Here is a 19,786-nt window from a genome sequence, read left to right on the forward strand (position 1 = left end):
AGCAGTCTAGGTCCAGTTTGTTTTCTTTGCTAATCAAAGAATTAAAATGTAGGGAGCAGGGTGTTTTGATCTCAACAGGGAGCTGCAGGCAAAATCTCAAACGTAGCAGGCAGAATCAACAGATGAAAAACGCTTTATTTAAGGTGAGGAAAGAGAGAGAGAGAGAGAGAGAGAGAGAGAGAGAGAGAAGGAAGAAGAGGGAGGGAGGGAGAGAGAAAGGATGGAAGGAAAGAAAGAAAAAAAGGAAGGAAGGAAGAAATGAAGGAAGAAAGAAAGAAAGAAAGAAAGAAAGAAAGAAAGAAAGAAAGAAGAAAAGAAAAGATGCCCTACAGAGCAGAAGAAAGACCTAAGAAGCTGTCTGGCTCTTCTGGAAAGCTGGGTGGAGTCCCTTTAAGGGTCTTTGTTAAGATGGAATGGGGTACCCTTTCTGTAATTTAGAATTGACTGGTATAGATGAAGAGAAGGAAGCCAATAGGCTCAGAACTTTGGGTACACACGTCCCAGTCAGGCCTTCAGAGCTTGTCTGACCAGTCTGGACCAGTTAGCCATCAGGGAGGAATGGGGAGCTATTGGTGGCAGAAGATTCCTGCCAGACCTTTGCCTCAAGTCTGGGACTTCGTCTCAGGTTAAGAAGCCAGAAGCTTGCTATCTGAATTATCCATCTGTATCTGTATCCCCAATCCTTACATGTCTGCCAGTCGAGGCTCTAACTAGATCAATAGTGATCAATACTGATACTAATTTTAATAAAAAATAGTAATAAAGGTTTCTAATCCCTCATTCCCTCCCACCAAACCACTTCTTATTCCCTACACATCCTCCTCCAATTTCATGTCTTAAAAAAAAGTGGCCTGCGCATTTTATTAAGGTTGCCTACATGAGCACGGGTTATTTGAACAAGGGCAACTTCTCAGTGACCAGTGGCTATAACACTGAGGAATATGAACCCCACTCTTCCCCCAGTAACCACTACTGCCAATAGCTCCTCAAGGAAAGGAGGGGCTTCGTAAGCCGCTCCCCACCTACTGATGGTTCTAAGCCTTTGCAGTGTGGCCATTGCTCCTATGAGTTCATGAAGTCACAGCCAAAAGACAACATTCCTTCCCATTCTCCGCCTCCTACATTACTTCTTCCCCTTCTTCTGCAATATTCTATGAACCTTGGAAGAGGTGATACGGATGTCTGGCTTAGAGCCAAACACTCAAAAATCACTTATTCTCAATAATTTGACCAGTTATGAGTCTCTGTATTATGAACTGTCACCACTACAAGGGCAGCTTCTTGGACCGAGAGCAGCACTGGCCTATGGGCCTCAGCATACATGTTTAGAAAAGGGTGCAGTATTTCTTTGAATAAGGACGCCAGTCTCTGATCAGACCTTATGATCTCATTTCATCCCCCATTGCCTCCTTAAATATATTCAAACTGGGCCCTGGGGATTCGTCAGGAAGCTGTATGTGTGTTAGGCTGGGGCAGGTATAATTCAGTCCATAACGGTGTAAGAAATGTTTCTCTTTTTTTTCCATTTTCATTTTATTTATTTATTTATTTATTAAAGATTTCTGCCTCCTCCCTGCCACCGCCTCCCATTTCCCTCCCCCTCCCCTGATCAAGTCCCCCTCCCTCATCATCCCAAAGAGCAATCAGGGTTCCCTGACCTGTGGGAAGTCCAAGGACCACCCACCTCCATCCAGGTCTAGTAAGGTGAGCATCCAAACTGCCTAGGCTTCCCCAAAGCCAGTACGTGCAGTAGAATCAAAAACCCATTGCCATTGTTCTTGGGTTAGCCAGCCAAGGGTGAATATTCCATAAATTTCCCCCACCTTGTGAAACTTTTATGTGAATCTTTTACTTTCTCCTAAAAAGTAAAACTTCTGTTTGGCAAAGCCTCCTTCCCCTCCCGTTTTCCCAGAACTTAATGGCCCGGAGAGGCCGGCCCCTTCCCCCTTCTCTTCATTTCCTTTGCACCAGTTCTTTACAACAACAACAACAACAACAAATCACAAAGGCTATTTATTAGGTTGGGCTCAACCGAAGGGGAAAAGACACAGTCGTTTAGGGTATTAGAACAAAAACCAAGTGAACTCTCTTCTTGTCCCAGCATGCTTGCTAGTCTAGATAGGACGGTGGCACCTCCCCCCACCCAACCATTCCCCCATTTTTGTCAAAACAAAGTTGCCTTGCCAAGTTGCTTTCTCTTTGTTCCTGTGGGTCTTACACGGTCCTGCTAATATTTGTTTCCAACCACAGTAAGCAATATTAATACCGATTTTAATAAAATCACAATAAAAGCTGATATTGGTTTCTGTATATGACAACACATACAGCTTTTTTGTGTGTGGTGTTTCCTTCTCTAGTTTGTTCTTCTAAGACGAAGCTACGTAGCATAGGCTGGATTTGAACTCATTATGTAGCCCAGGGTGGTCTTGAACTCTCCGTAATCCTGTTCCCGCTGTGTACGAGAGTGACAGGCATGAAGTAGCAGGCTCGTGTACAGTCCTATAAAACTCCCCAAGACAAGAGTGATTACTCCCAGGGTGATAAGCAAAAAGACATTCATTTCACCACTCAGAGTGAATCCTGGCTAGGGGACTGACAGGTGCGGTCTGGCACCTGCTGGCTGCCAATGAACCCTAAGTAATCTCATTACAAGGGCAAAATGGAGGAATTGGGGGAGAGCTGATGGTGAGCGAGCAGAGACAGGAAGACATGCCCCTGACTCAGGACACCGCTGCTCTCTGCCAGGACCTGTCTACTGGACGTTCCTGCATTTTTCTGCCTCAGTGAGTCTTTTTTTTAAATATTTTCCCTCATAATTACAGTGTCTGTCCTGAAAGCAGCTGGCTGGGCGTCAAGGTCAGTCCAGTTCGTACTCCTCCGAGAGCTGACTCAATCCCAGGCAGTGTGCTAATCACTCAGCTTTGCGTCTGACACAGTTTCCAGGGATCCTGTGTCTGGGGTTTTACGCCTGAGGCTTTGGGGTTCTTTGTGTTTGAACTTGACCATCCTTGCTCACCCTTGGGATTGTGTACAGTCCTTCGTTGCTTTATTTGATCCTCTCTTACGGATTGGGCTTCAGCCGCATCTTCTATCTCAAGCGTCAAAACCAGTGCTTTTGGGTGCTCCCTTTCAGGTCACCCCCCCCCCTTTTCTGAACAGCTCCAGTCTCAGCCTCTGAAGCGCGTTCCTTCCTTGGCTTTTACTCTCCTCTCCTGCAAACGTTCTTCTTATTCTCTGTGCTTCCTGTACTTCCTTTCGCTTGTTCTTATTTTCACATTCTCCGCTTCCTTCTTCCCGCTGGCTAACAGCTGTGTGTGTGTGCGCGCGCGCGCATTGAGCAGCATCGCTTTTCCCACACTTTTCCCACGTAGGGTTTGGCAGGACCCCTATCTCCTGGGCTGTCGGGGGCAAGCTGCATCCCTAGCCACAGGGAAGCAGAAGTGTCCATGGTTAGTGAATTTGTTCTCATCCAAACTCTTGCTGCACCCATCCTCCATTGCTTCATCCCTGTCCCATGGGGCTGTCTGTGGCAGTCTTTGGTCCTGGGTCCTGTTACACACATTCTTCCGAGAACAAATAACTTAAATCAAGCAGAATTTTGTTCTGGAACATAAACCCAAAGGCTGCTACTTAGAACACTGACTAATACAAAAAAGACAATATTTAACTGTCCCCTTCCTTTTAAAACAGCTTCTCCATGTAGACTAGGCTAGTTGGCCTTGAACACATTGCTTAGTTCAAGCTGGCCTTAAGCCTGTCTCCCAAGTGCTGGGATCACAGGCACAGAAAAACATACCTGGTCTTTGATATACATTAAAGTGTGTGTGTGTCTGTATATGTGTGTCTGTGTATGTGTGCATGCATGTGTGTATGTGTCTGTGTGTGCACACACGTGCGTGTGTCTGTGTGTGTGCCTGTATATGTGTGTCTGTGTATGTGTGCATGCATGTGTGTGTGTCTGTTTGTGTGTGCACACACGTGCGTGTGTGTGTCTGTATATGTGTGTCTGTGTATGTGTGCATGCATGTGTGTGTGTCTGTTTGTGTGTGTGTGTGATTCCAGTGGCGAAAGAACCATCTCTGCTCTTCGTGAGCAAAGTTTTTCTAGGCCTCTAAGCACATCAGTGGGATGTGGAGATCCCTGTTTCTTTTGGAGACACAGTCTCACGGTGTAGCCCTGGCTGTCCTGGAACTCACTATGTAGACCAAGCTACATAGACCTTTAAGTCATTGAGATCCATCTGCCTCAGCCTCTTAAGTACTAAGATGAAAGGTGTGAGCCCTACACCCAGCTCTGATTTCTTTTCTTTTCCACTATACAGGAAATGGCAATGAAGATATTGGCCCCGCCTCATAAGAAAATGCCCTGGAACCACAGACAATATTTGAGGAAGCATGAGGTTTACCCGCTAGAACATTCCTGAAGGAGCATGCTTCAGTTCTTTGGGCCTGGAATGGAGAGGGACATGTTTGCTACATTCACGTCACAGGTGGTGGCACTCTGAAGTCAAGATCATGGAAGACCTGGAACCAAAAGCCTCAGAAGAGGCTCCATGCTGCTTGTTTGTTGGTCCATTTCCCAATAAACACACTGAGTTCCACTTCCACGCTGCACTAGGGGCAAGTATCCAAAGTAGAAGAGCCAGCAAGCTACCAGGAGGTGGCCCTGGGCTCCTGCTAGTGGGTCATCGCCCTGGGCAGTGATGGGGACATACTAAGCTAGAAGATGTTGAACTGGTCCTGCAAAACCCATTGTTCTGTTCGGGCCTCAGGGAGCCTCCCCTTCTGCCCCGGAGCACAGCAGGTGACATCTGCCATCCTTGCCTTTTCTGGTTAGGGAAAGGTTTTTCCTACAGGACAGAGATGAAAACAGGATCTCCCCTTCCCTAGCTTTACCTGTCACTGACATTAAAGAGACAACGCCGAGTGTCCATGCCTCAGAAATCATGTCCAAACATGTCTAATCTCTGTTAAAGAGATTAAGAGAAGCATTTGACTGTTGCCAGGGGTCTCCGAATCCTTGGTAAATAAACGCAGATGACATCTGCTCAGAAGTCACGGCTGCTTTCAGAAAAGGGATCAATCACATCTCTCCCCACACAGAAAGAACACTCTCTTTTCTCAAATCTTTCCTGTAGCCTGTCTTCTGTGTCAGGTCTGCCCATCAGGTTTTTATCCTTTTGAACATTAATGTGACCTGCCTCCACTGAGAATTGTCCTTTTGAACTATCTGGGAGTTTAAAAACCCTGCAGTTCTTGGGCCTATCACTGCCCCCATGTCCCATACCCCCAACCCCGGACAAGGTTTACCTGCCCACAGGCTCTTGTCATTCAATGACCCCTTTTCTGTTCAGTTCTATTTGTTTGTTTTTTACTTTAGGTGGTGGTTCTTTGGCAGACATCCACCGTGGGTTTGTTGGTTTGTTTAATGTTTGTTTGTTTATTTATTTATTTATTTTGAGATCTTAATATACTTTGATTATACTCTTTCCCTTCCTGTGACTCCGCCCAGGTCTTTCTCCTACATCTACAGAACTTCAGGTCTCTCTCTCTTAAGAACAAAACAAAGCCAGGCCAGGCGGTGGTGGTGCACGCCTTTAATTCCAGCACTCAGGAGGCAGAGGCAGCTGAATCTCTGTGAGTTCAAGGCCAGCCTGGTATACAAGAGGTAGCTAGTTACAAGACAGGCCCCAAAGCTACAGAGAAACCCTGTCTCAACAAAGAAAGAAAGAAAGAAAGAAAGAAAGAAAGAAAGAAAGAAAGAAAGAAAGAAAGAAAACGAAAAAATCGAAACCAAGACAACACCATCAACAACATCAAAAGCACAATAAAAAGCCTCCCCTGGAGTTGGGCTGATTTGTGGTAGCAACTCCAGAGTGGGAGGTTTCTGGGGTGAGGTTGACAGGCCTACTGTCACCCCACTGAAGAAAACTGATTCAGAGTCCATGACAGCATGCACAAGACCCCCACGAGTTCAAGCCACATATAATGCCAACGCTGAGAAGAGGAAGTGAACAAAATCCCATCTCCTAGCCAAGAAACTATATGCAACTGATACGTAGTGGGGAGGGGAAAATCCACCTTTTTCCTGAGACAGAGAGAGAGAGGGGAGAGAGAGAGAGAGAGAGCGAGAGCATTTTTTCCACTGGGACCCAGGGACCCTCCTACCTCTGAACCCCTCCCCAGATCTGCGATTACAAGCCTGTGCCACCCATTACTTTTTATGAGGGTTCTGGAGCTCAAGTGAAGCAAGGACAGAAAGTACTCTGTCTGCTGAGCTGTGTCCCCAGCCCCGCCCTCCCTCCAAAGATTCATTTTCAATCCCTATTTGCCACCATCATTTATTTGCTTTAAATAATTGTAGTTCTTAAAAGGTAAGAAGGGTTCAGCTCAGCAAGAGGAAGATTGTGACTCATTTCCATTCTGGTGTCATAAACAAAGTGACCTTTTCCTTCTGTGAAGTGGCACTCAGACACAAATATGGTTCCTCCTGTTCTTTTTTTAATCATCGCAATTTTCTAGACCGTTTTAAAAAAGATGAGTGGGCTGGTCTTCTGCTAGGTCCCTCAAAAGTTCCAGTCTATTTATTTCCAGGCAAATCGCCTTTACTTGGTGTGTTGACAGGTGACCCAGAAGTGCTGGTGGGTGGCAGGCACTGGCCACCCGTGGCTTGTACCTCCTGGATATGGGAATGTTAAAATAGACAGCAACTCCAAGGGAGTAGGTGATGCCCAGGGGGCAGCTCACTGGACCAGAGCCTCCCTGGATTATCAGGCTAGCCTCTTTCAGAGCCGACCTACTCCTCGGATGGAGAAACCTCAGTACAAAGCCAATCAGTTCTATGTGGAAGGAACTCTCTAACAAGTACCCAACTGCGTCCCATCTAAATGCCAAAACCCCAGGGGTCTCAGAGGTGAAGTGGGATTGGGTGTCCTGAAGGACTGATTCATGACCTAAGGACATCTGCTGGTGGTATTCCTTGTGGGGTCAAAGCTGAGAAAAGTCATCTGTATCTATTTCAATCTGCACCTTAAAAGAGCTGTGTCTGCACAAGAGCTGTGTACATAGCAGGCTCAGCTTTGTGTGGTTGCTCTTGAAGTTGCTATCCACAGAAAAGCATTCTTTTCAACAATACACAGCAGGGGTTCCCATTTCCAAGTTCAGATAATCCTGGCCTTGCGCCTTGAAGTTTTTGAGGACTGATTCATTAAAATGTTACTTCATCTGATTGCCTGGCATTGCAAATCTAATCTGGAAATCTTATTACAATGCCAGATGACTAAATTCTTCACAGGGAAGACATTTCTTAGAGGTTTTATCAATTGTTTTCTCTACACTACTTTAAGTTTGATTTCCTGGAAGCTTCTATTGCACTGAGAGGCCTTGGCTTTACTAAACATTAATTAAAACAAAACAAAACTCTTTCTTTTAAAAATGGGCTCTCAAATAGGGTTTGTAGAGGTAGCTCAAAGATAAGAGCACTCACCGCTCTTTCAGAGGACCTGAGTTCAGTTTCCAGCACCCATGTTGGGCAGCTCACAACTGCCTGTAACTCCAGTTCAAGGGCTCCAATAACCTCTTCTAGACTCCACTGGCATTCACATATATGTGGCATAAACTCCCAGAGACATACACACATATACATAAATAAGTCCTTAGAAAATAAAAACAGACCTTTAAGACACTTAAAAAAGTTAGTAAAGAATAAATACACTGACTACAATGACAAAATTGGGGCTAACAATATTTTATTTACTTATTTTGAGACAGGGTCTGTGTAGTCCTGGTTGTCCTGAAATTTGACATTTGCGTCAGGCTGGCCTTGAACTCAGGTAGAGATCAGCCTGCTTCTGCTTCTCAAGTGCTGGGATCAGACACACACGTGCCACTATACCCTGTGTGGCTGTTCCTTTTAAGGAAAAGAAATGACAAAACAAACAAACAAACAAAACAAAAACCCTCAGTTTTGGATTAAGACCATTTGTATCAGAAATAATAAATAAAATAAATAAAAATAAAATTAAAAAGGTGTTTGTTGAAGTGGAAAGTCATCAGAAGACAGTGTATGACATAATTGTTACTTGTAGATGTCATTAGTTATGATCTATGAAGACAGAAAAGAAAGAGGGGGAAAAGAAGAACAGAGTTAGGAACATGGTTGTGTATATATATATATATATATATATATTCCCTCTAAAGTCTTGTGTAGTGGCTGGAGAGATGGCTTAGTAGGTGGTTAGACAGAGGCAGGTGGATGCCTGGGCTATGGAGTGAGTTACAAGACAGATTCCAAAGCTACAGAGAAATTCTATCTCATAAAATAAAAAATAAACAAACAAACAAAGAGCACTCGTTGTTCTTTCAGAGAGAACTCTTTTCCAATCACCTACTTTGTGGTTCACAGCGTTTTGTAACTAATTCCAAATGATCTGATGCCATTTTCTGAGCTCTGAAAATAATAGCTATGCATGTGGTGCATAAACATACAAGCACTGCTGTTCTTGGTTATCAATTTGACTTCATCTGAAATGACCCAAAAGCCCACGTGCCTGGGTACACCTGTGAGGATCTTTCTCTCAACGAAATGATTTGAAGTAGTAAGACCCATTTTAATCTGGATCTTTTGAGGAGGGATAGATCCACCTTGAATTTGGACCACGCCTTCTGATGGCAATGTATATAAAACACACAGAAGAAGGAAGTTTTTTTTCTGTTTGCCTATTTGCCCTGATTCTGGCTGGCAAGTCCATTCCTTCACTGGCATTAGAGTGTACTTCTCCAGGACTCCAGTGTATACTGAAGACCAGCTGAGATAACCAGCCTTGTGAACTGAACAATGACAGGGTTCGTGAACTTGTGTTGGTAGACAGCCATTTTTGCACAAGCAGTACCACAGCTTATAAACTACTCTAATAAATCCCATATATGCCAATTCTATTACTTCTGTTCCTCTCGAGAACCCTGACAAATACACAAGCCAAGGACCTGCATGTCGAGGTATGGGTTGAGAAGAATTAGAATGTGCCATAGCTTGGGGATTGCCATTAGACAGACTTGGTAGGATTCATGATAAAAGTGTTAATGGTGAAATGGACACAGAGAATCAACTTAGAGGTCTCCATGCAAAAACAGATCAAAGTTGACTACTTTTTGATCTAAGAGTCAGAGTTACCCCCCAGTCAGTGTTAATTTTTGGCTGGACCAGCTTGTAAGTATGCCTAGTTCATGCAGAATTGTGAACATGGGAAGGGAGGAAACATGAAATCTGTCTCTTTGTTCTTCTTTAATGGTCTGCCATACTCTCAGGTAGTATGGCATTCAGCAAGGGAAAAGCAGTAAATTGGGAAAAGTAGTAGGCATCTTAATATGCTACAATGCAATCATCACAGATTTCGGTGGATGGGACGTGCCTTGTAATCATCTTACTCTATTTGATGTAAGCCGGAAGAACGTTCCTACGAGGAACGGCCAGCTATGGTCCTGAGGGCGCTGTTTTTGAAGGCAGAGACACCAACAAAAAATCTAGGAAACTCTCTGAAAATGAAGCCCCAGAAGAGAGGCCAAGGACAGCCGCAGCGCATTGGCTGAGATTGCTCTCCCTAGCAGGCCTGCGAGACAGCATGACACCTCCCACCAGCTATGACACATGACAGGGTGCCGTGCCAGGTTCTAATCTGCCTCCTGTGTGGTGATAGGTTGGAATTGGTTAGAAAAATGAGATTGTATCAATATTTTGAAATCTGTGAGTTATAACTTTCCGGAAGCTGCGCTCGATGGCTGCTACTCGGTCTCTCGGGCAGTGTCTGTAGTGAATGTGTTCTCTGCTTCTCTCGCTTCCATCTCTCCTGATCCCCTTGGCAGGCCTGTGAGTGGCAATCCGTGGGCGCTAGGGATCTTATTGTGGTGCTTGGGAAGGGTTTCCGCACACAGGCTGGGTCTTCAGAACGAAGCCCAGGGACGCATGCTCCTTGTTTCATGGCTGCCTCCATCTGCCCATCAGAACCCTCAGCCGCCGCAAAGACTTAAGAGGAACGCATCGATTTACCGATTACAACTGTACAAATGGCATACAATCAGGGCCGCCCGATCTATCTATCTGCCTGGAGGAATTACTTACTGTGTTTATTAGTGTCTGGATAGGTAAAACATCGGCCAAGATTGAAATACAGTGTTAAATGGGTACCTTGCCTAAACCAGGCATAGGAAATTAATCTCCGTAGCCTGGCACTTGAGTTCTGTTTACACTCTCCCTGCTCAGCGAGCACCTTAATTAGCGTTGTGTGCCTTCTCCTCCCAGGATCTGTTTAGGAGCACCAAAATGTTTACTTTCCCTCTCTTCTGCTTAAAAGATTGCTTTGATGACGTTTGCCGCATTCATAGGGTTGTGCATCCAAATGCAATAACTGATTTTACTACATCCTCATTACCTTTAAAAGAAACCTCGAGCCCCTGAGCCATCATTTCCCAGCCTCCCACCGTGCTCGCGCGTCTTTGTGCACAGCAACCTCTAATTTATTTTTTAATCTCTATTGATTGCTTTTCTGAACATTTCAAACAAATGGAATTATACCATCCATGGTCTTTTGTGACAGGCTCCATTTATGTATGTAACATAATGTTTTCAGTCTTACTTGTGATTACCGCTTGTTCCCTTCATAGTTAGTCGCATAGTTTTTTTTTGTTGTTGTTGTTGGCTTGGTTGGTTCTGTGAGTGTGTGTGTGTTCACTCATTTGTTTTGAGTCAGGGTCTCACTATATATTCCAAACTGGCCTTGAACTTGAAATCCTGTGACCTCAGCCTCCTGAACAGTGGGATTACATCCCACTGGCATTGTATTTTCTTTGCAGAGATACGATAATTTGTTAAGTCATCCAACCCCACATCAGACCCATGGGTTGATTCCAGTCCTTGCTCTTTTGAGTGGGTTTTAGTGGGTCACTCTGGACATATGTCCTTTCCTGTGTGTGCTGGAACTTATGTACAACACATTCCAAGAACTGACGTTTCTAGAGAAGATAACAAACGCAACTACGCTTTGTTTGGATCACAAAATTACTACATTGCACTCCCAACAGCCAGGTATGAGAAACCCATTTTCTCTGGTCTTTCCATGTTGCACGTTGCCATAGTCATTCGTTTCTGCTAATCTATGGGGTAAGGAGAAAGGGAGGGAGGGAGGGAGAGATGGAGAGAGAGAGGGAGAGATGAGAGAGACAGAGAGAGAGAGATGAGAGAGAGAGAGAGAGAGAGAGAGAGAGAGAGAGAGAGAGAGAATATGAACCAGACACCGTAGTGGTAGTGCAAACCTGTCATGCCAGGACTTAAAAGATGGAGGTGGAGGCATCAGGAGTTCAAAGCCAACCTGGGTTTCATAGCAAGTTCAAGATTAGCTTGGGTTAGAGGATCCTCCATCTCAAAACAAACAAAGATACAAACAAACATCTCTGTCCTCTCTGTATGGCTTTATTTAATTGTTGCTTTCTTTTCCACAAATTTGTGTGTAATCCTTGTTCAGGGGCCATGCTGACCGTCTTTGTATCGTCCCAAGTGAGCTTGTCTTTGAATAATCTTTTTTATGGCTGAGACTGATGTCTATACTCACTTGACAGCTGTGTGAGCCCCTTGTTGGAACTACAGTTCCCTGATTTCATAGAGTGATAGCGAGAGCCTGCCAACCGTTATGTTTTGGTTTTCCAACGCTAGATTTTCACATCTTTGATATTTTGCACTTTGGCATTGATATACAAAAGGGTATAATTTTTTTAAGTAGTGATAATTACCTTCATAATATACATAGTAAGAGGGATATGATTTGTTTATTCTCAAATGATTTCCATGGATCAACTGAAAGAGGAATTGTCCTTCGCTGTGATGATTACTTTGGTTGGCAACATCTCTGTTCTTATAAAACTGCAATTCATATTAAATAAAAGAACACATCTCTTTATAGCCAACTGAACAGCTTCATTATATGTTAGATGCCTGCCACCAATTGCACTTGGGTTTCTTAGAAATAATAAGCCCTAGGATTTTCTGGAAGAGTACTACCAATGCCAAGTAAACAAAACAAAACAACAACAACAAAAAAAACCCCAAACAGAATAGAAAGCAATACTTTGAATACTCTTGTGTGTGCATGTGTGTGTGCGTGTGCTTCATGCTTTGGTCTCATGTAGCCCAGGGTAGCCTCAAACTCACTTTGCAGCAGAGGATGACCCTGAACTCCTAACTCCTAAGAGGATTATAGACACGCGTCGCCTAAACCTGGCCTTTCCACTTGGTATTTTATCAAGTGACCTTATCATTTTGGAACTAAGATTTTTTTAAAGAAGTAAGTGGGAGCCTAGCAGGAGTGACTCAGTGGTTAAGCACACTGGCTGCTCTTGCAGAGGACCTGGATTCAGACACCAGTACCCACATGGCAACTTATAGCTGTCTATAATTCTAGTTTCATCACGTTCTAGGGATCTGGTACCCTCTACTGGCTTCTGTGGCCACTGAATGCATGCGGCACACTTACATATATACAGGCAAAACACTCATACATATAAAATAAAAATAACTAAACCTTTCTTATAAAAAAAAACAAGTAAGTGGATTTATATATGCTCTGGTATACTTAAGTTCACTGAACAAAAAGCCGGAGACTTCTGCACAGGGTACAAGCTCTTCCCCTGAAGCAGCTTCCTTCAGCTTCCTGATGGCGGCTGCTGCAGACTGGGGTATCAAGGCAGGACAAAAACTCTCCACTGCGTTATCTCCACCTTATCAAAGGCACAATGGAGACAGCAGGGCTGGCGGTAGGACTCCTCAAACAGCAGCCTGCCCTGACTTGTAGATGGCCTGATGCTCTCCCGGAGAAAAGGTCCTGTGACTAAGGCGGCAGGTAACAGGTGCCAGCCATCAGACCGGGTGATTAATTGCCGCGCTGGAAGTGAGCCGGAAGCGCTCTTCAGGTGCTGCGGTTCTGGGTTGTGCTTGAGCTAGGGTGGTGGCCAGGAAATGCCTAAGCAAGTTGACCAGCACCGATGACAGAAGTATGATCAGACAAACCCTGCTGCAGAAGTTTCTCTAGCAGCAGCTTCTCCACTGTTAGATAACACTTTGCTTTTTGCCTACTTATTTACTCACTTACTTAGTTTCTCCAGACCAGCTTTCATTCTAGCCCAAGCTGGTCTGAAACATCGATAGCTCAGGCTGCCCTCAAGTTCACCCTTCTCCCCCAGTGCAGAGATCAGGGGTGTGCGCCATCGCACCCCCTCCCCCAAAGTCTTGAAAAGGAAAACCAGCCAGATATCATGACGTAGGCATGCAACCTCAGCACTTGGGAGACAAAGACCGGTTATTCACCCGGTGTTCAAGACCAGGCCGATCTATATAGAACGAGTTCCAGCACAGCATGAGCTACAAGACCCTATTTCAATCAAACCAAGAACAAGGCACCCCTTCCCCCAACAACACACGTCTGTGTGAAGCTGCTTTAAGAAAGAAAGTGTAAAGATGAAAAAGTGTCCCATTCCCAAGATAAACTGAAGTAAACCGAGATGAAATTCTGACGTTCCCTGTCATGTAGGGAAGGACGGGTTCCGTTTGACTTGTGCAGCTGATCTTGTTGAAGCGCTTCCCCAGCTTTCCCTAGAGCCTGCCTTCTCATCACGTGATAAGCTCCGCACCTGGCAGCCTCTGTCTGGATTTCATTTGCCTTGAAAGGAAAATGGGAGAGGAAAGCTAAGGCGGCCTCCCGCCCCGCCCTACCCCCACCTCCGCCCCCACCCCCAGCAGCAGCGTGTGCTGTACCGCAGCCTCCGTGGGGAGGAGTCTGTGTGGACGTGGCAGCTCAACAACAAGAAGACTGTTTTTGGAATTCTGTGATTTTTCTAAGGACGTGGGCTCCTACTCTCTAGTTCCAGGAACTAAATCAACTCACTGTTTCTGAAGCTAGTTTCCTGGACACATTTGGACAAAGGCCGGGCTTATCTGATTCGAGAGGAACCCGCTGCCTTCTGCTGTCGGACTTGCGGTCCCTTTTCTCCTCGTTGGTTCAATTGGAGACGGGATCCCTTTTCACTTCCTAAAGCACACCGTCCCACAGTGTGGCTCAGGGTCGTTCAACAGCTGGAATGCTTTATGATAGGGACGTTTGGTTCTTCTCATTAAGTAATGCGGTCCTAAAATAGATTAAAAAGGAAAGCACAAAGCCCCTTGGCTCTCCCGCCTGGCTTACAGGCAGCATAAACCTGGTTAATATACTTTCATGATTGTTTTTAAAGCAATCAGGTCCCTTGTAAAAGTCATCAAAAGCATCACTGGGTAACGATTTTAAGTCATTTTTATGTGTGTCAGGAAAAAAAAACCTCTGCAGAATTAATAAGGAGCTAACTATACGGTTATCATTTTACTAATAAATATGTAATACCTAATAAAAACGTAAGGCCGTGTGTTCAGAGTGGAAATTGTTTTTAACATTAATTCCAGCATACAGCAAACAGATTGTAAGCACAGCATTTGCAATGTTAGCTATCCCTGCTCTGCGTAAATTTTATAGCCCATCTTGCAAAAGGTCACTTCAAAGGAACCTAGAAATGCTACCTGAGCTGGGAAGGGAGCAGAGAAACAGCAGGAATTAAAGACCCCTGTGGGCTGCTGGGGGAAATAAGAGCCCCTTTGTGGCACCTCGGGGTCCATTACTTCAGAGATCCCGAGGTAAAGGGCTGACAGTTGGCAAGTTGGAAGTAAATGCTATTACCGAAAACAGTCACTGCGGTGTGGCAGAACACAAGTTTAAAAGGCTTTCTGAGCTTGGAGTGGTCACGAACATGTGTGACAGCCATTATCATCATGACGACACTGTTCAAAGGCCCAGTGATATATGTCACTGCACCCTTTAGATTGCTGCTGTTACTTAGGGTTTATCTCAGTACTAGTAAGTACAAAGAAATCCAATTAAACCAGCTCAGATTACTAAGAGGGAACAGGTGACGCAGCAGCTGTCAGGGGCTGACTCAGTGTTGTTATGAACCCAAAACTGTTCTAAAAAAGAATGTCTGTGGCCAGGGGGTGGGGTTTGGGGGTGGCAGTTCAGTCACCAGAGAGATTGCCTTGTAAGTGTGAAGCGAGTTTAGCCTTCAGAACCCACATAAAAATGCTGATTTTGCAGGGTGGTGGTGGTGGCAGCGGCTCATGCTTTTAATCCCAGCACTCAGAAGGCAAGAGGACCTCTGTGAGTTTGAGGGCAGCCTGGTCTACAGCGTGAGTTCCAAGACAGGGCTACACAGAGAATCCTTGTCTTGGGGGGAAAATGCCGAATTTAGTGACACGGGCTTATAACCCAGCACCGAGGCTGGGGAGACAGACAGAGTCTTGGGCTTGCTGGCTACCCATTTAGCCTACTTGGTGAGCTCTATGCCAGTTGTACTGGTTTTGTGTGTCAACCTGACACAAGTTAGAGTCATCAGAGGAAGGAGTATCATTTGAAGAAATGTCTCAGTGAGATCCAGCTGTAAGGCATTTTCTCAGTTGTGACCAATGGGGGAGGGCCCAACCCATAGTGGGTGGTGCCATCCCTGGGCTGCTGGCCCTGGGTTCTCTAAGAAGGTGGGTTGAGCAAGCCAAAGCAAGTCAGTAAGTAGCACCCCTGCATGGCCTCTGCATAGCTCCTGCCTCAAAAAACAAAAACAAATAAACAAAGAGCTGCTTCATATGAAAGAAAGAAAGAAAGAAAGAGAGAGAGAGAGAGAGAGAGAGAGAGAGAGAGAGAGAGAAGAAAGAGAGAAAGAGAAAGAAAGAAGAAAGGAAGAAAGGAGAAGAAGGGAAGGGCAAGTCATTTCTTTCCAAGCCTCAACAAAACCACCTTAAAAGAAAATGTTCTTTTCTTTTCTGAGAGCAGATCTCAAGTTTTCTTCCACTTCAGCCTCTTCGTTTCCTGTACGGCCCCCAGTTATCTACGAGAGCCTGTGCCCAATCGAAAACGAAATGCAGCTGAGTGAATTACCCATGGTGTGCCCAAATAATGGAATATCATTTAATGGGAAAATGAAAAGAGCTGCGACAGAGAGGAAACTGAATTGCATTTTGCTGTGCGTAAGAAGTCATCTGGCAGACAGTGGTGGTGCACGCTTGGGGCAGAGGGTGCTGGGATAGAGGCAGATGAATCTCTGAGTCCGCGGCCAGCATGGTCTACAGAGTGAGTTCTAGAACAGCCAGGGCTACAGAGAAAAACAAAATAAACAAACACAAAAGACATCGTCTGAAAAGACAGAATGACGGCACAAGTCAATAACATTCTAAAAATGCAAAGTCATTGATACTGTGCAAAGATCAAGGGGTGCCAATGATTAGAAGGGACAGACAAACAGGCAGAGCACAGATCTGGGGGACAGTGAAAATATCCTGTATCACACTGTCCTGGGGGTGGTCTGTGTCATTACACGTCTATGTAAACTCAACAGACTATGTAGCACAAGCATGAACTGTGATGTGAGGGTTGGTCATACCATGTGTCAGCGTAAATCATCTGGTACAATGTAGGTCCTCCTCTTGTGGGGCTGTTGACAGTGGAGGATGCTGTTGTGGTGGGGGTGGAGAAGCATAGGAAGAATCTGGACCTTCCTCTCCACGCTGCTGTGAATCTAGAGCAGCTCTGAAAAGAATATGTGTCTTTTAAAAAGGAAGATATGTATTAAGCACCAATCAGCTGGGGCTAGAGCAGCTCAGTGGTTAAGAACACTGGCTGCTCTTCCAGAAGACCTGGGTTTAGTTCCCAGCACCCACACGGCAGCTTATAGCTGTCTGTAAGTTCAGTTACACGGATCCAACACCCTCTTCTGGCCTCTGAGGGTGTTAGGCATACACATGATGCAAGACATGCACACAGACAAAACCTGTACACATGCAATTAATTAATTAACTAATTTAAAAAAGAACTAAACCAACCCATCAAAATCAGGATCCCTGAAAGGAGGAATCATAGAAGAAAGTCAGAAATGGCTCCTGACTGACTCATATTGAAGAAGTTGGCTTTTTATGGTTTGGGGGATGTTTGTTTTTATTTATTTGTTTAAGACATGATCTCATTCTGTAGCCTTGGCTGAATTAGAACTTACTTTGTAGACCAGGCTAGCCTCAAACACATTGAGATCCATCTGTCTCTGACTCCTGAGTACTAAAAAGTGTGCAAGCCAGGCCCAACAATGTTTTACATTTTAATATGAATCTCAACAAGCTTAGTTTCCTATGAGAAAAGCTTTCCTAAGATATGTAAATGCTAACTAGTACATGATATTCCAGATCTGAGTGTCCCAAATATTAACTCATAGGATAGATGCCTTCAAGATCGAAAGACTTAGAAATGTTGATCTAAAAGAAAAATCAAAATTGTTTTATAGCATTGGGACCGACTATACTTTAATCACAGCTTCTCAGTCCTTAGAAAGGATAATAAAATTACCCACTAAAGGCGACTTGAACAAGTGTTCCCATGACTAATGAAATGACGATGCTAATGTACCCCTGAGATAAAAGACAGTCTATAAAAACATGACTGCTGTAATTACTGTTATTTCACACACCAGAAACAAATGCAAGGGCTATACTAGTTTCTTTTCTTTTCTTTTTTTTTTTTTTTGATAACATAATGAAATACCTGAGGGAGGCTAACTTTATAAAGACAAGAGAGTTACTAATAATAATTTCACAGTTTGGGAGGTTGAAAGAGTCAACAGCATGCTGCAGATTCTTGCAAGGGCCCCATTGGGCTCCATCCTCTCTGGCAGGCAGCCACAGTAGAGTGAAGAAGTCACATCTTGAGACAAGAAAGCAGTGGGTGTGGTGGTGCAGGCCTACGATCCCAGCATTTGGGAAGTAGAGGCTGGGAGGTGAAGAGTTAAAGATCAGCCTTGGCTACATAGTGAGTTCAAAGCCAGACAGAGCCCTGTGAAAGTTGCCTCAGTAAAACTAAAAAATAGCAGGGAAGCAGAGAGACTGGGACCTCTTTTCTGATGATAGTCCCTAAAAAGTGAGTGCCTATAGGCCTGACTTCAAAAACTAGGGGAAAACAAGACCAGAGATGGCATGAAGAAACCACGGGAAGATGGATGGATGTCACCAATGACGCTCATTGGGCTCTGCCTTCATGTGTTACAGTGTGGGAGATAATCAGCTCCTGCTTTTGTTCCTGCCTTATATAACAGAATTACTTTTGGGAGCTGAATGGGGTTCATATTGGTTCTTAGCCCCATTCCCTTCCAGTAAAAAGCTGTGACTCATTTCGTGTATTTCATCGAGCTACGGGGAGCCAGGGAGACAGGGGAAGTGGACCTATAAGCACGGTCTAAACAATAATGAAGGAGATGGAAGGCTGGCAAGGAAGCTGAATCTGAAGTTGTTCCTAGCTTTCTGTCCTTATTCTTCTTTGTGTAGTCCTTTGTCCCCATCTGTGTCTGAAGGTTACAAGATAATAGGTTTGCTTTGCTCACAATGGGCATTGCTAAGAAATCACACGGTGCCTAGTTCATAGTAAAATTTCAATAAATGGGTCTGAGTGAGTGAATTATATCTCCTTTAACGTCATGGAAACTGAGGTTCTGATTGGATTTTTTGGCACTCAGCAAAAATACCTTTTGAAAATTTGCCTCTATTACAGGTATTGGTTGGCTTTAAAAATACATACACACATATGCATAAACATTATTTTTATGTATATAGGTGGCGATTTTGAGCATGTGAATGCAGGTACCTTTAAAAGAAGATTTCATGGGGCTGGAGAGATGCCTCAGAGGTTAAGAACATTTTTTACCCTTGAAGAGGACCCTAGTTCAATTCCTAGTACCCACAGGGCAACTCAGAGCTATCTGTAACTCTGGTTCTAGGGGATCCAATGCCCTCTTCTTCTGTGGGCACTAGGCATTCATGTGGTATACATACATGCAGGCAAAGCATTCATATACATAAAGTTAAACCTAAACTATAAGAAAGAAGGATCAGATCCCCTGGAGGTAGAGTCACAGGCCTTTATGAGCCTCCCAACATGGTTGCTAAGAACTGGGGGTACTCTACAAGAACAGTAAGCACTCTTAACTACTGAGCCATTTCTCCAGCATCCCCTTTTTGAAATGGGGTCCCATACATAGTCCAGGCCGAGCTTGAGTTCACCTTGTAGCCAAGGTCCACCTTAAACGTCTGATTGGCCTGCCTGTCCTTCGAGAGTGCTGGAATGACAGGCAGACACCACCGCGCCCCACTCAGCTGTATTTTCCTCTCACCATACAGACTTCAGACTTGGCTTAGGATGAATTGTTTGCCTTTTACACTTTGCTGAAGGACTTGGATCCTTTCACTGTCTCATTATCATCCCAGACAAACATTATTTTCCATGAGATCCAGCAAGAGCTTGGTTATCAAGCCCCTTGGATAACTGGCTATAAATTTTATAAATTAGATATGAATATCACTGATATCAAGTGATGTCTATAGTATAACTATCACTGCATGGCATAATTTTTCCACAATCATAGTTATCACTTCATCTTCTCAAGGAAAATAGTATTTTGAGAGGCTGGAGAGATGGCTCAGGGGTTAAGAGCATTGCCTGCTCTTCCAAAGCTCCTGAGTTCAATTCCCAACAACTACACAGTGGCTCACAACTATCTGTAATGAGGTCTGGTCTGCAGGCATACACACAGACAGAATTGTATACATAATAAATAAATATTTAAAAAGTAGTATTTTGATTACTGTTTATGTGGAAACCCCACTTCAGACCCATATCTCTCTTCAGACCCTGCCTCTA

The 19,786-nt window shown here is 44.4% G+C and overlaps 1 pseudogene; it reads right to left on the minus strand.

The window, feature by feature from the left end:
- Nucleotides 1-11,469: 11,469 nt before the first annotated feature.
- LOC142837243 (U6 spliceosomal RNA) lies at nucleotides 11,470-11,570 on the minus strand (annotated as a pseudogene).
- Between the last annotated feature and the right edge of the window lie 8,216 nt (nucleotides 11,571-19,786).

Source organism: Microtus pennsylvanicus, chromosome 17, assembly GCF_037038515.1.
Source record: "Microtus pennsylvanicus isolate mMicPen1 chromosome 17, mMicPen1.hap1, whole genome shotgun sequence".
In the NCBI taxonomy this organism is placed as follows: domain Eukaryota; kingdom Metazoa; phylum Chordata; class Mammalia; order Rodentia; family Cricetidae; genus Microtus; species Microtus pennsylvanicus.